The sequence below is a fragment of the Acomys minous genome, assembly GCF_964271855.1.
Source record: "Acomys minous genome assembly, chromosome: 6".
Taxonomy (NCBI): Eukaryota; Metazoa; Chordata; class Mammalia; order Rodentia; family Muridae; genus Acomys; species Acomys minous.
In genome coordinates, this window is record NC_140487.1 from 101350051 (window position 1) to 101362311 (window position 12261).

At 51.9% G+C, this 12261-nt stretch overlaps 1 protein-coding gene and 1 long non-coding RNA gene across 2 annotated transcripts in view; both read left to right on the top strand.

Moving 5' to 3' along the window:
- The window catches only part of GRIK3 (glutamate ionotropic receptor kainate type subunit 3), a 220954-nt gene that overhangs the window by 76650 nt on the left and 132043 nt on the right, over window positions 1-12261 (top strand). The window lies entirely within an intron of this gene.
- On the top strand, window positions 1106-10871 carry LOC311600042. The gene is made up of 2 exons (XR_014780118.1): window positions 1106-1309; window positions 10690-10871. It is a non-coding gene; the product is annotated as an uncharacterized lncRNA (long non-coding RNA).

A 12261-nucleotide genomic window follows, 5' to 3' on the forward strand; every position in this document is an offset into this window, starting at 1 on the left:
AATGACTACCCTGGCTGTAGGAATTGGAGAACTCTACTTTATGGCTTTGATGTAACCTTGCCTGCTCCTGTGGGGGTGGGAGGTTAGGTGAAGCAGCGGTGTGCTCTTAGGAGTGCCTTGAGGAAAGATGGGGAATGGTGGAAGGTTTGAGCTCTTTGGGAATTCTCTTTGATCAAATGAGCCTAGTGTGGAAAACTCAGCAGAGTGGGCAGGAGGAAGACAGGGCAGGCGGGTGGAGACCAGATGGATCTCAGGGGGACACGGCAGCCAGAATGAAGATGCTGTAGGTGACGAGCCAAACCAGGGGCTTCTGAACAGCAGAGGGGCAGGAGGACAGGCACAGTGGGGGAGAAGAAGCCACACCTGTGAAGAGGGCAGAACAGAAAGCTGAGACCAACGGAGGAGGAGGGGATGGCTGGGAGGCAGGAGATGTGCTGATGCAATAGGGGAGGGAAGAGAGAGGCCTATCTGGAAGACTCTGTTGATGACATCACGTCCAGTATCCAAAAGCCCCACTGAGCTTCCCAAGAGCCTCTCCAAGCTTTTCCCGTGTCCCCCCCAAACCAAGGGCAAAAGTCCTAACTGTCCTTCTGGGACAAAGCAAGGCTAGTGCCCAGTGTCAGGGTGCATCTTGGGGGCCCCAAGTGCAGATCTTGTTCCCACCCCTGGCTGGAGCTGCAGTTTTCATGTCACCTGGCACCTGTTCTCCTGGCTGACCCCAGGCCCAGCCACCACCCAGGTGACACTTTCTCTGGTTGCATTGTAGAGCTACAGTTCCCTTCTCACTTCTGTCAGGCAGCCTCTACCAACAGAGACAGGACCCAGCATTGTCATCCTCGATGAATCCGTGGTACCCCAGAGGTTAGGTCTTCCTGCAGTACCAAGGGCTGTGTTTACCCTCAGGAGTACACGGGGACAGGAAACCCACTGTGGCCTAGCATGTGATGGCAGCAAGAACAGGACATCTCACACCACTCACTGTCCATCAGATATGTGACCTTGGATGCCCTCTACCTTCTCTGGGCTTCTGTTTTCACTACTTTGAAGTACAAGTCTTATCTCTGCCTTTTCAGGTAAGGAGTTTATACACGCCCACCCCTCCTCTGAAGCTGTGCATGCTGGGGAGCAGGAGCTACCCATGGTTGAGTCAGAAGGCTCAGGCTGAGCCTCTGACTTGATGGACAATCTTGAGCCATCTGTATTCTCTCCCAAATCTCCAGTGTCCTCCAATCTGTCGCACGAAGGATCAGTCGAAATGATGTTGCAGGATCAGTCTAAATGGTGTCGCAAGTCCCTGCCAGTTTTGAAGGTCTGTGATTGACACTTGAAGTTTTCCGTTCCCTAGTGGGAGCCCAGATGTCTAAGAACCCAAGCAGAGGGCCCAGTCCTCAAAACAGGGTCATACCCACCTCCCACCCACCCCGTCCCAGCTCACTCCCCAACACCCCTCTGCACCCCTTCTGCCTTTTCTACTCCAAACTGGCACATTGTCCAGAAAACTAATAGATTTGACTCCACTGTTTATTTGGAGACAATACAAGTCGATTGAAACTGCCACATCAGGAAAAATATGCTCCATTTAGGTCTGGAAATTGCTCGGCGCCCGCCTCTGATGATGAGGCCTGCTTGTGTCCACCTCGTGCCTCTCTTTGTCACTGGCCACTGTGGTCCATTTGCTTAATGAACAGTGTGGCTTGTGGCCAGAGGGTGGGGCCAGCCGAGTACACCTGCTGCCCCACTGGCCAGAGTGGCTGAGCAGCCTGGTTGGGTGCTGCCTGGCCCACTCCCACAGCTTGACAGCTGGCCCTTTGGGTCAGAGAGGGCACTAGGGTCAGCCCAGTCCCTGCTAATGGCTTTAATATAAAGATGGCGGCAGCCAGAGTGTGCTAGGCTCTTCCTGGGTTGTGTGCCAGGCCTGGGCTAAGTGCCCTGCACACGTCACCTCCTTGAAGATGATCAGCCGCCAGAGGTGAAGGGTGCAACTCTCCCATTATGCAGATGAGGAAGCAGCAGCCCCATCTCTGAGCACAGGGCTGGCACTGGCTCGCTCCGCTCGTAGCCACTGCTCTTGGCGACCTGGAAAGCAAAAGTGATGCAGATGCGATGAGCAGCTAGCAGTGCAAGAGGGGAGGCAGTCTTCCAGTAGGAATGGGAGACCGCAAGCAATATCCTTTCCTTAATGTCACCAGGGTCCAGTCCTCCCTTCCAATCTGTTTCTGCTTTAGAACATGAGAGCAAGAACACACACACAGAGAGAGAGACACATACACACACACACACACACACACACACACACACACACACTCCTTCCATCTCCTACCCCTCAGTTTCCTGCTCCAGTCCTGGATTCTAAATACAAGGGGACTACAGAAGCCAATGGGAGGTCTGTAAACCCTCCAGCCTAACAGAACCTTCCAGAAAGGATGCTTCTTTGCAACCCTAATACCTGTCTCCAGGGAACAGCATTCTCCAGTGCTCCAAGTGTATCTTGCCTGAGCCTTCCAGCTGTGCTGTTTACTATCAGAGCAAGCCCTGGGAAAACTGTTTTCCCTTCCCCCTCCCCCACCTCTGCCTCCTCTCCTTCTGCGCCCTGGGGATTCATAGGGCCATGAATGCAGCCTTATGCGGAGCTCCGCCCCACCTGCCTATGCCAGCTGTGAGCACCACAAGTGGAAGCTGCCACAACATGGCCCTGTCTTTCTGTTTCCACCGCCCTGATACCCCCACATGAGGTGCTGGGTGACAGCCTGGAGAGCAAGTAATCAAGGGGAGAAGGGACGGATGTCTCAAGTACTGCTGTATCCAATGAGCCCAGGCAGAGGTCAGCCTTCTCCTTACCAGATCCCTGGCAGCTACCTGCAGGGCTAGGAAAATGCAAGATAGAGCTGACACCTAGGGAGACTGGCGAGGGCATGGCCAGGCCAGGTCAGGGGGCAAGATAGGCTTCCTCAGTTTCAATGGTTCCTCCCTCACCTGCTAACACTCAAGGGTCTTCGCTGAGGACCACATTCTCGATGTCTGGCTGGAGCGGACGATGCATGCCAATGGAAGAATGAATGCAAGATACTATCATTGATTCAGCGACTAGTCGTTCTTTCCCCCCCCTCCCGCACCTCCCCCCACTTACACTTTGCTCACTTGTTGCCTACTCTTGCCAGGAATTTTCTAGTCCAGATTCTTAATGTGTAATGATCTCCAGGACCAGGCCAGGGAAAGACTAACGAGGTGCCTGGGGCACAAAGTTGAAGGAGCCATTCACTCTCAGGGTCACGTGAGTGATTGGCCAGCTCAGCTGCCCAAGTCAATCTTGTTGTGGGGCCGGGGGATCGGCGAGTCTGTTGTATGGATAAGGAAAACAAAGTGGTGAACGCTGGTTCCCAGGTCTTGGTGATGTCTGTGTCTTGCCTTTTGCCTGTGAGTGGTCTTCAGTTTCCCTACCTTACCTGCTTGGGGATGGCAAAGCTCCTGAGGAAGCTCTGGCCTGGCAGAGTAAGGAAGAGTCGCAGTGGCTTGCTGTCTTTTGTGGTATGTCTCCACACCATCACTGGCGCTAGGTGTCTGGATTGCACTCATCCGTCAACTCTATTAGGAAGCACGTGACCTTTCATGGAGTCACTTAAGCTCCCCGGTGCTCCGGTGTCTGTTGTAAAATGGAACACAATGATCTCCCTAAGCCGTGAGTTGCATCGAGGACCCTGGGGGTTGGCAGGAAATGACATCCCAGTAGAACAGTGCTTGCCATGGTGAACTTCATGGAAATGTCACACGTGCTAGCTAGCCTGGCTATCACCTGGAAGCTTGGGGAGAGGGTGCAGAGAGCCCCAAACCCTCAGTCTCTGAACCCCCTCAACTTTCAGTCCCCACCTCCCCAGCCATAGAGCAATCCTGTCACTCAAGATTAGCAATTTCAAGACACCATCTCAACCCCTCTGAGAGGTGGACAGTCTGCGCTTTGACTTCCTGTCCAACTGCAGGCAAGGGAGCCTCTTTCTTAGCTCCTTGCAGCTTGCAGCTTGAGCTCTCCTGGAATTCACAAGAGGCTTGGAGAGAGAGAGAGAGGGAGAGAGAGGGAGATGGGGAGAGAATTCACACTTCAGTGAAAATGTGTTTCAAACAATTAGCAGGTCTTTACCGTGGGAGCCTTTGAAGTCGGAGCCCAGACCCATCTCCATGAAGGATTTCCCCAGAACTGACAGGCTGGCAGACGCTGACACAGCTCAGCCCTGGCTTGAATGCCTGGGGCTCCCATCTCTGGGCTGACACCCAAGGGTTTAAGTGAGCCCCTCCAGTGTGGTCCTCAACTGCCACGTGATAAAGAGGAGTCTATATCACTGAGACCGAGGGCATGTTAGGGGAGCCAGCCTTCAGGCCAGCCTGGATCAAGAACTCAGAATTTCCTGTTTTCCTAACCTAACCCTGGGCTGGGCAGCAGAAGCACTTGAATATGAACTCAGACCCCCAGCCTTTGTGAACATTGCCTGGCCCGTTGTGCTATTTACAGCTGAGTGGCTTTGATGGATTCCTAGAAGGATGCAAACAGATGGGCTGGGCTAACTAGTCTTAAGGCTCTGAGCCAGACCAGGCTTTCCATGATCTTGGGCAGACTAAGATTGGATCCTACTTCACCTCTCTTCTGATTGAGCTGCGTGACCTTAGGCAAGTCACCTCCCGCACCCCAGTTTCTCTGTCTGTGAAATGGGTAAAGCAGTCTTTATTTCGCAGGGCCATCGTGGATCCTGTGACAGGACCCTCGAAAGTGCCTAGTGAGACTAATTTGCAAGCTCTGTCTCTGCTACATCTCACCTCATACACAGCCAATACTAACAGCCGTGGTGGGAAGGGCTCTTGGGACAGAACTCTATCTTGGAGTTTCAGAGCGAGGACACACACACACAAAGAGACAGAGAGAGAGACAGACACAGAAAGAGAGAGAGAGAGAGACAGACACAGAGAGAGACAAAGACACAGAGAGAGAGACAGAGACACACAGAGAGACAGAGGACACACAGAGAGACAGAGACAGAGATCTCCAGGAAGGCATGAAGCAGCTGCCCCCACCGTCCTGTCCCAGGGAGTGCCTGGCCACCCCCCCACCCTCCTGTCCTGGGGAGCGCCTGGCCCAGCCCAAGCCTCTAGACTTCCTGTTTGATTCCTTTCCCTGACATTTCCATCCATCATCATAATTGCTTCTCCCGAAAAATGAATTTGTAGTTGATTTCTTCAAAAGAGGGAATCAGCCAACAGATAAAAAGGTTGTTTTATTTAATTTGCATGAAGAGGCTGCCTGCTGCCACCCAGCTGTGCCGGCTGGGCTGCAGGGAGGGCCTGATTCAGCAGTGGGTGAGCACAGGTAGGAGCTAGCTGCTCTCTTGAGCAGGCTTTCTACCCAGATGGCCTAGGTTCCCATCCCAGCTATAACCTAAGGGGCCTGTTTTGACCGTTACATCAGGGAAATCCTGTGTCATACCTATCCTTGTTGGGGCAAGATAAGCCTTCTAACCAAAGGGGCTGAAGCTCAAGACATCAGACACTCAGGGAAGCAGAAACTCAACTGGCCAGACCTGTATCCAATCAGAGATCCAGTGCATGTGGTAGCCCTTTAGTGGAGTGTTCTAGGAAGGGACTGGGCCCAGACATGGTGGTGCATACCTGTGATCCCAGTACTCAGGAGGCAGAGGCCAGAGGACCACTGCAAGTTCACGGCCAGCCAAGTCGACCTAGCAAGTTCTAGGCCAGCCAGAGTGACACAGCAGCACAATGACAGCGACTATTATGTACATTCAGGTCAAGTTATAAGCCACAAGCTTCTCTCCAACAACTTAACCCAACGCTGTCTTCTTGTCATCCTTGGGATGAAAAATGGATGCTCCCTCTTGCCTAAGTATGACAGGAGCTTCTAACATGGCAGGTGGGGAGTTCATTTTCCTTAGAGACCCTTAGCACAGCCAGCGTTTGGTGTGGAAGCCAGGCGTCAGGCAGGTGTGGGGGGCATGAGTGGGAGACATCTTGCCCTCTGGGAAGCCTCTCTGGTATGGAGTGGCATCTGGAGAGGAGGTCCCCAGGGCTCTGGGCAAGACACAGCAACCTTCTAGTATTATGAAACACCAGAGAAGATGCCACAGAACAGCATTCTGACACAAGATGTTCCAGAAACCCATTGACTCGAGCACCCCATGAACGGGGCACCATTTAGCCTACCCTCTAAACATGGATGCTTTTGCGACAGTGACAATGCCTCAGAGGGGATGAGTGTACACAGCCAAGGTCCCTAGCAACACAGGCTGTGCTGTTACTATCACCATCAGCCAGAGGCAGCAGAAGTAAACGCAGAGTGGATATCCTTCAGGAGTCACCCAAAAGGATGCCAGACAGTTTAAGGTAGAGCCACTGACCATGCCTGGGCTTTCAGGGGCATTGGCATGGCTGTGGAGAGACAGCTGGGAAAGAGCAGCTGGGGAGCCTACTGGGTTCCATCTCCTGGGGCTGTTGTACCCTAGGCAGCTCAGCCACCCTCTCTGGGCCATTTCCTCTGTGAGAAGCTGAACAGGAAAGTGTCTTCTCTCTCTTCTCCCTCTCTCTCTCTCTCTCTCTCTCTCTCTCTCTCTCTCTCTCTCTCTCTGTGTGTGTGTGTGTGTTTTTACAGGCTATAATTGCCTTGTTCCTGTGTTTGTTTACTCGCGTATTGCTTGTGCCCTCACCTACCATTTAAGCCTGTGAGGACAGAGGCCTTGTCTGTCATGTTCCCAGCTATATATACCCAGCTCCAAAAGCAGCAGCGAGAACAAGCAGACCCTTGATGCTGGATGCAGGTGGAAGGTGTGGCCCTGGGACCTATCTTGCAGATGCTTCTCTAATACAACAGGGATGGCTGTGTTGGGAGGGTCCAGGTGGTTTCAGGGGAGGCAAGTGGACCTGACCTCCATCCCGAGGAGGTCCTCCTGCCTCTGCTGTGCTTATCGGCCTGTCAAGTTTCTATAAGATCGTTCTGTCCGCGTTCTGTAAGAAGGGTAAACAGGCTGATTCACATGATCTTGCTATGAGTGGGTGCATGTGTGTGTGTGTGCGCGTGTGTATGTGTGTGTTTAGAAGCTAGAAGTTAAACACCGCATGTATCCCTTAGTCAATCGTAGTTTTTAAGACAGGATCTCTTGTTGACTTGGACCTCAAAGACTCGACTAAGCTGCCTAGACTGTGAGCTCCTGGGATTATAAGCATGTGCTGCTCTACTTGGCCTTTAACGCGGAGGCCGAGGATCAAACTGAGGTCCTTGTGCTTGTTTGGCAAGTGTTTTTCCCACCTACCCTTCTCCCCAGTGCCATGACTGATCTCACTAAGCTGGGTCTGGCGTTCCCTGCCTTTAAGCCTTAGAGGGATGACAATTGGATTATTGACAATGACAGACTGCTGCTTGTAACTTTATTCTGGCAAGCCCAGAAAGCATTGTGGACAGCAGCTAGCTCACTGAGGTGGAGGGTGGTACTTCTGTGGCTTCATGCTTCGATGAGCCACCCTGTTGCACCATTGGTTTTTGATCTTTCTTCCTGCCTTCTTCCTTCTCCTCTCTGCCTGGTCCCACCCCTTCTCCGAAGGCTTGGTGTAGCCTGCATCAGCAGTCTCTCTGTCTGCAGAAGGGGCTGATTCTCCTCAACCCACGAGGCCAAGTCCTTGGTTCTCTCTCCAGGGTTTCATGTGGGAGGCCCCCTCTGCCCTCTTTGTCTCAACCTCCTAGGAACAAAGCTGCTATCTTCTTGGCAGGCTGCTACCATGCCTGGGGACCAGATCTTCCCTTCCAACTCCATTTGGGACATACGCTCTCATGTTTGTAATCCCAGTCCTGGGTGAATGGAAACAGGATTGCTCTTCCATGGTCCACATCCATGTGTTGAAAGGACCTTAGATTTTGGCTGCAAATGGTTGAAACTGAGTATTAAGAGCTTATGTGGCAGTCATGGTGGGTATTATCTTATACAGTCACATGACAGAAGGACACGGTTGGTCTAGCTTGGGGACAGCCAAACTCTGACTCCTCCGTCATCTTCTGTCGGTAGGTCCTGCCTCTCTGAGGGTCAGGGCCTGTGGTAGCTCTGGGTTTCCATCTGTTATACATCTACTTCAGGAAAGGACTTGGTTGGCTGAATTGGGGTCAGCTGCTGACCCCAACCCATTGCTTGAGTCAAGGGGCACGGGCCTCAACGAGACGATATGAGTTCCTGTTCAGAACTCAGCCTGGAGCAGGCAAGTGAGAGGGGCTGCTGCCCTAAAAAGAAGTGGGGCCTGGGAGTGACACAGGCCTTGCTGCTGAAAAATGGTGTGAACTGCAAAGAGTCCTTCCAGGTCACGGGCAGACACGGCGGGTGCGTTTCATCTCCTGGCCTTTCTGCAGGAAAAAAGAGAACTCTGAGAGTCACTCGAGGCTGAAAGACCCATTCCCCTGGTGAGAAGAACTGCCGCTCCATGGCGTTCTTAGCTGACACCCTTGCTCCTTCCTGAGCAGCCGAGGTCAAGGTCTTTCTGTTTGATCATGGCAGACATTGCAGACTGCTGATGCCTGATCCAGGATTCAGCTATGGGTCCTGGGGTGCTGCATTTGGCCAAGCACCACCACACTCTTTCTGAAGAAGGAAGTTGAATGTATACCCTCACCCCCATTGCCCTATCAGCGAGGCCCCCATCACCGCCTTTGTCTCTCTGCTTGGTCTGGATTAGAGCCACCATGGTGGACCTAGAAATAGTATGCCATGATTTTCTCCTCTAAGGACCCGGGCTCCCAGCCCCATCCCGTGATCTTTGTCTGTTCACAGCCTTTTCTGCAGCCTTGGATGACACTGAGATGGGGTGTTGTTTTCTGTTTTGGTCCATGAGCATCTGAAGAACGTGGGTCGGCATTTGTCTTTAAGTCATGCCCCGGGCTGGGCACACAGTTGTCCTAAAGGGAACACTTCTCCAGCAATGTATCAGCATGCAGGCTGGTGAGGCTAACAGAGCTGGGTGTGCTTGGTGCAACCCAGCCAGCACTTATGGGCAGGCCCTCCAGGCTGGGTGACAGGGCGTCTCTTCCAGCCACATGAGCTAAAAGAGGTTGTGGTCCCTCTGTTGTGGTGGACTGATGTGGAACTTGATCATTCATTGTAAACCTGAAGTGTCCCCCATCGAAAGGGCTGACTCTTAAGAATTGCTTTCTTCTTCCTTTGTGTCCAACCTGTCCCTTTAATTTGGTGGGTGGTGGACTGAGGAGGGTACCTGCTCTGTACCTCCAGCCCCTCCCCGAGTCACATAGGGAAGGAGGGCTCATCTCTTCTCCACTGTTTCTGGATTTATTGGCTCAGGACAGTGATGACCAGCAAAGGGAAACTTTTAGCAAATGTCTAATTCCTGTTGGAGCCAGGCCAGCTCCAACCAGCCCGCCCTCCCTCCCTTCCTTCCTTCCATTCTTTGTTCCTGACTCCTTCCCTCCTTCCTTCCTTTCTTCCTTCCTTCCTTTAATTTTCCTTTTGTCTTCTTGAGACAAGGCCTCAGTATGTAGGCCAAGTCGTTTTCAAGCCCTCAATCCTTCCGCCTCAGCTCCTAAGTGTAGAGATTTAGGTGCACAATACCACACACAGCTCACAACTTTCTTAGGATCTAAAGAGCTATAGCCTGTTGGGAATTATCCCACTTGGGCCTTTTGTTTGTTTGTTTGTTTGTTTGTTGTTATTGTTGTCCTCAAATGCCTTGTAATTTGTCTACTCTTCCATTGGGCGCCACCATTTTTTTCCCTTCTCATCAGAGGCTCCCCGTGACAAGGGGTTTGTTTGTTCCAGCCAAGGCCTTGTGTTTTTTTCCACCTGCTCAGGTTCCCTCACCAAAGCATGCTTGGTCTCTCCCTCTGAGAACAATTTTCTCTGGCAAAGAACAGTCAAGGAGTTTCTCTTTGCATTATTTATCGCCCCACCCCCACCCCTGGCCATTCCTTGGCTCCGAAATCTGTTTGTAGTTTTCTCCACCAATTTCTCCCTCCCCCTGAGATTCAAGTTTCTAGGAGAACATGTTTAGAAAGGAAAAAGCACGAAAAGTGCATTGTAACAGCACTTTTCCCTTTAGGTTTTCGGCCTGCAACTGTGGGGAGAGTTGGGGGGGGGGGGCAAGTCTTCAAGCACACCATCAATTTGCGGTTAATTGGTTTAGAATTCATTAACCACATTTTCCTGCCTGCCACTGCCTTGTCTTTGGAACGGTGCTTGAGTTTTCCGATTCTTCGAGTTGCCAAACTAATAATTCACCTACTTTATTTCCTGACTCGCAGTTAGTTTGTTTTAGTCTAAATAATGCATATTCAGCTTCATTAGCATATATTTGGATCATTTCCGACTTGAATGTATTCAATCCCATCAATTTGCCATTAGTGAGATCATTCAGGAGGGAAGTTTCCAGATCTCTAATGCTTGTGTCAGTCATTCTTGTCTTTCCTGGGTCTGGGGGGAAGGGCAGGGGAGAGGCGATGGGGAGTGGAGCTTGTTTTCCCTAGACACAGAGTTGACCCAGGGAGCCAGATATGCCAATCTCAGAAGACCCTTCCTCCGCCTGAGTAGAACAAACCTATGTAAATGTGGCCAGGAATTCCAGGGACTGAGGGTTGCACCATGAGGCTAGGTGGGCAGGGGCTGTGTAGCCAGCCTTCGTGGCCTTCTAACTGGGTATTTGTATTTGCAGGGCTTGAGGTATCCCAACTGAAAACAAAACAAAACACCCAAGTGCCCTTAGAGCAGCGGGCATCGTGCCTGTGCATGGTGCCATATATCCAGTGGCGACGACCGAAGTATCCATGAGGTTGAACGCCATGGAACCCACAAAGAAAACTGAGAACATTTAGCAAATAAATGCCCATAAAAGAATTCAAATCAAGCCATTAGTAACCTTCTTGCGTCTTTCTGTCTGTCCTTTGAATGATGGGCAACAGAGAGGAAGAGACTGGAGGAAATAAAGAGAGCTGAATTATTCCGTACGATGAGGATTACAGGTGTAAAAGGGAAGGTGCCAGAGCGGAAGAGAAAAGATGAGAAAGTGGCCTCTGGGGAAAGAGGACTATGGCAGAGGAAGGTAGGGTGATTTTGCTGGGGGATGTGTACAGCCCCCCTGCGCCAGCTTTGCCTATGGAGTGTCTGTGCCTTCCTCTGGGACAGAGAGGCTGGCGAGGCTGGATCAGTGTGGCACCTGGAGAGATCTGTCACCTTTATATCTTCCAAATATTATTACAATGTGTGGTAAGTGTGATGAAGGGGAAGAACAGGGCCTGGGAGGTCAGGGACTGCTGCTCTGAAGACGTGACCTTCAGGGTGAGGCTTGAAGGTCATGGGGAGCCCGGAAGGAAGGATGAGTAGGAAGTCTGAGCTGCAAGTCCAACACTAGGGGACTCCTGAGTTGGGGAGGGGGAAAACATCTTTTACAAGGTCAGTGTGTCCAGGGCAGAAGGAAGCTGTGCGTTTGACATCTGAGTGAAGGTGAGTGATTCAGAACTGTGCCTAGGTGTTCAGGAAAAGAGAGCCACAACACTGGAGTCTGCCAGCAGGCAAGTGGGGAGAGCAGCCAGGCCTTGAGATATCAGCATGGGCTGTGTCCCTGGGAGGGGGTTCACAGAGACCCAGAGCAGGTGCAGAGAAGATGACTCAAGGGCAACCGTACAGACTATAAGGAAGTCCAACATGAAAGAGCTTTGATTTTCCCACCACCCTGCGCGGTACTGATCGTACCAGGCCCCCAAGGCAGGCCCGCTGTCCCCGTTGCCCATGCACTCACAGACGGAGGCTCTCAGACAGAGAGTAGAGGAAGGGCTCTGGGTGTCCTCAGGGACTACTCAGGTCACGGCTGGTGAGGTATTGTGTCATTGTGTCCCTGTCACAGTATGGGCCCCCCCCCCCTGAACACTGCATATACAGATGAATGATCTCTCATTCTGTGAGGGGGGTGGGGCACAAAGCCGGGTTGTGGAAAGGGAGCAGAATCATAAAGGAGGGTGGAGGTGCCACTCACTTCCTGAACACTGAAGACCACCGCCTCAGACCTGTGGAGGAAACAAGTGTTTTCACAGGCAACCTCCACCACCTCCTCCAGCTATAAATTCTGGCATTCAGGTCCACACACCTTCATGTAGAGCCCACTGTTGCCTCAAGGAATGTTGGGAGAAAGCCTGTGAGGCACATGAGTGCCTTCTGCTGCCTCAAGCCAGCTAGATATACTGTACTCTACATCACTGGCTTCATTCAATGCAGACACTTGGTAATTTGA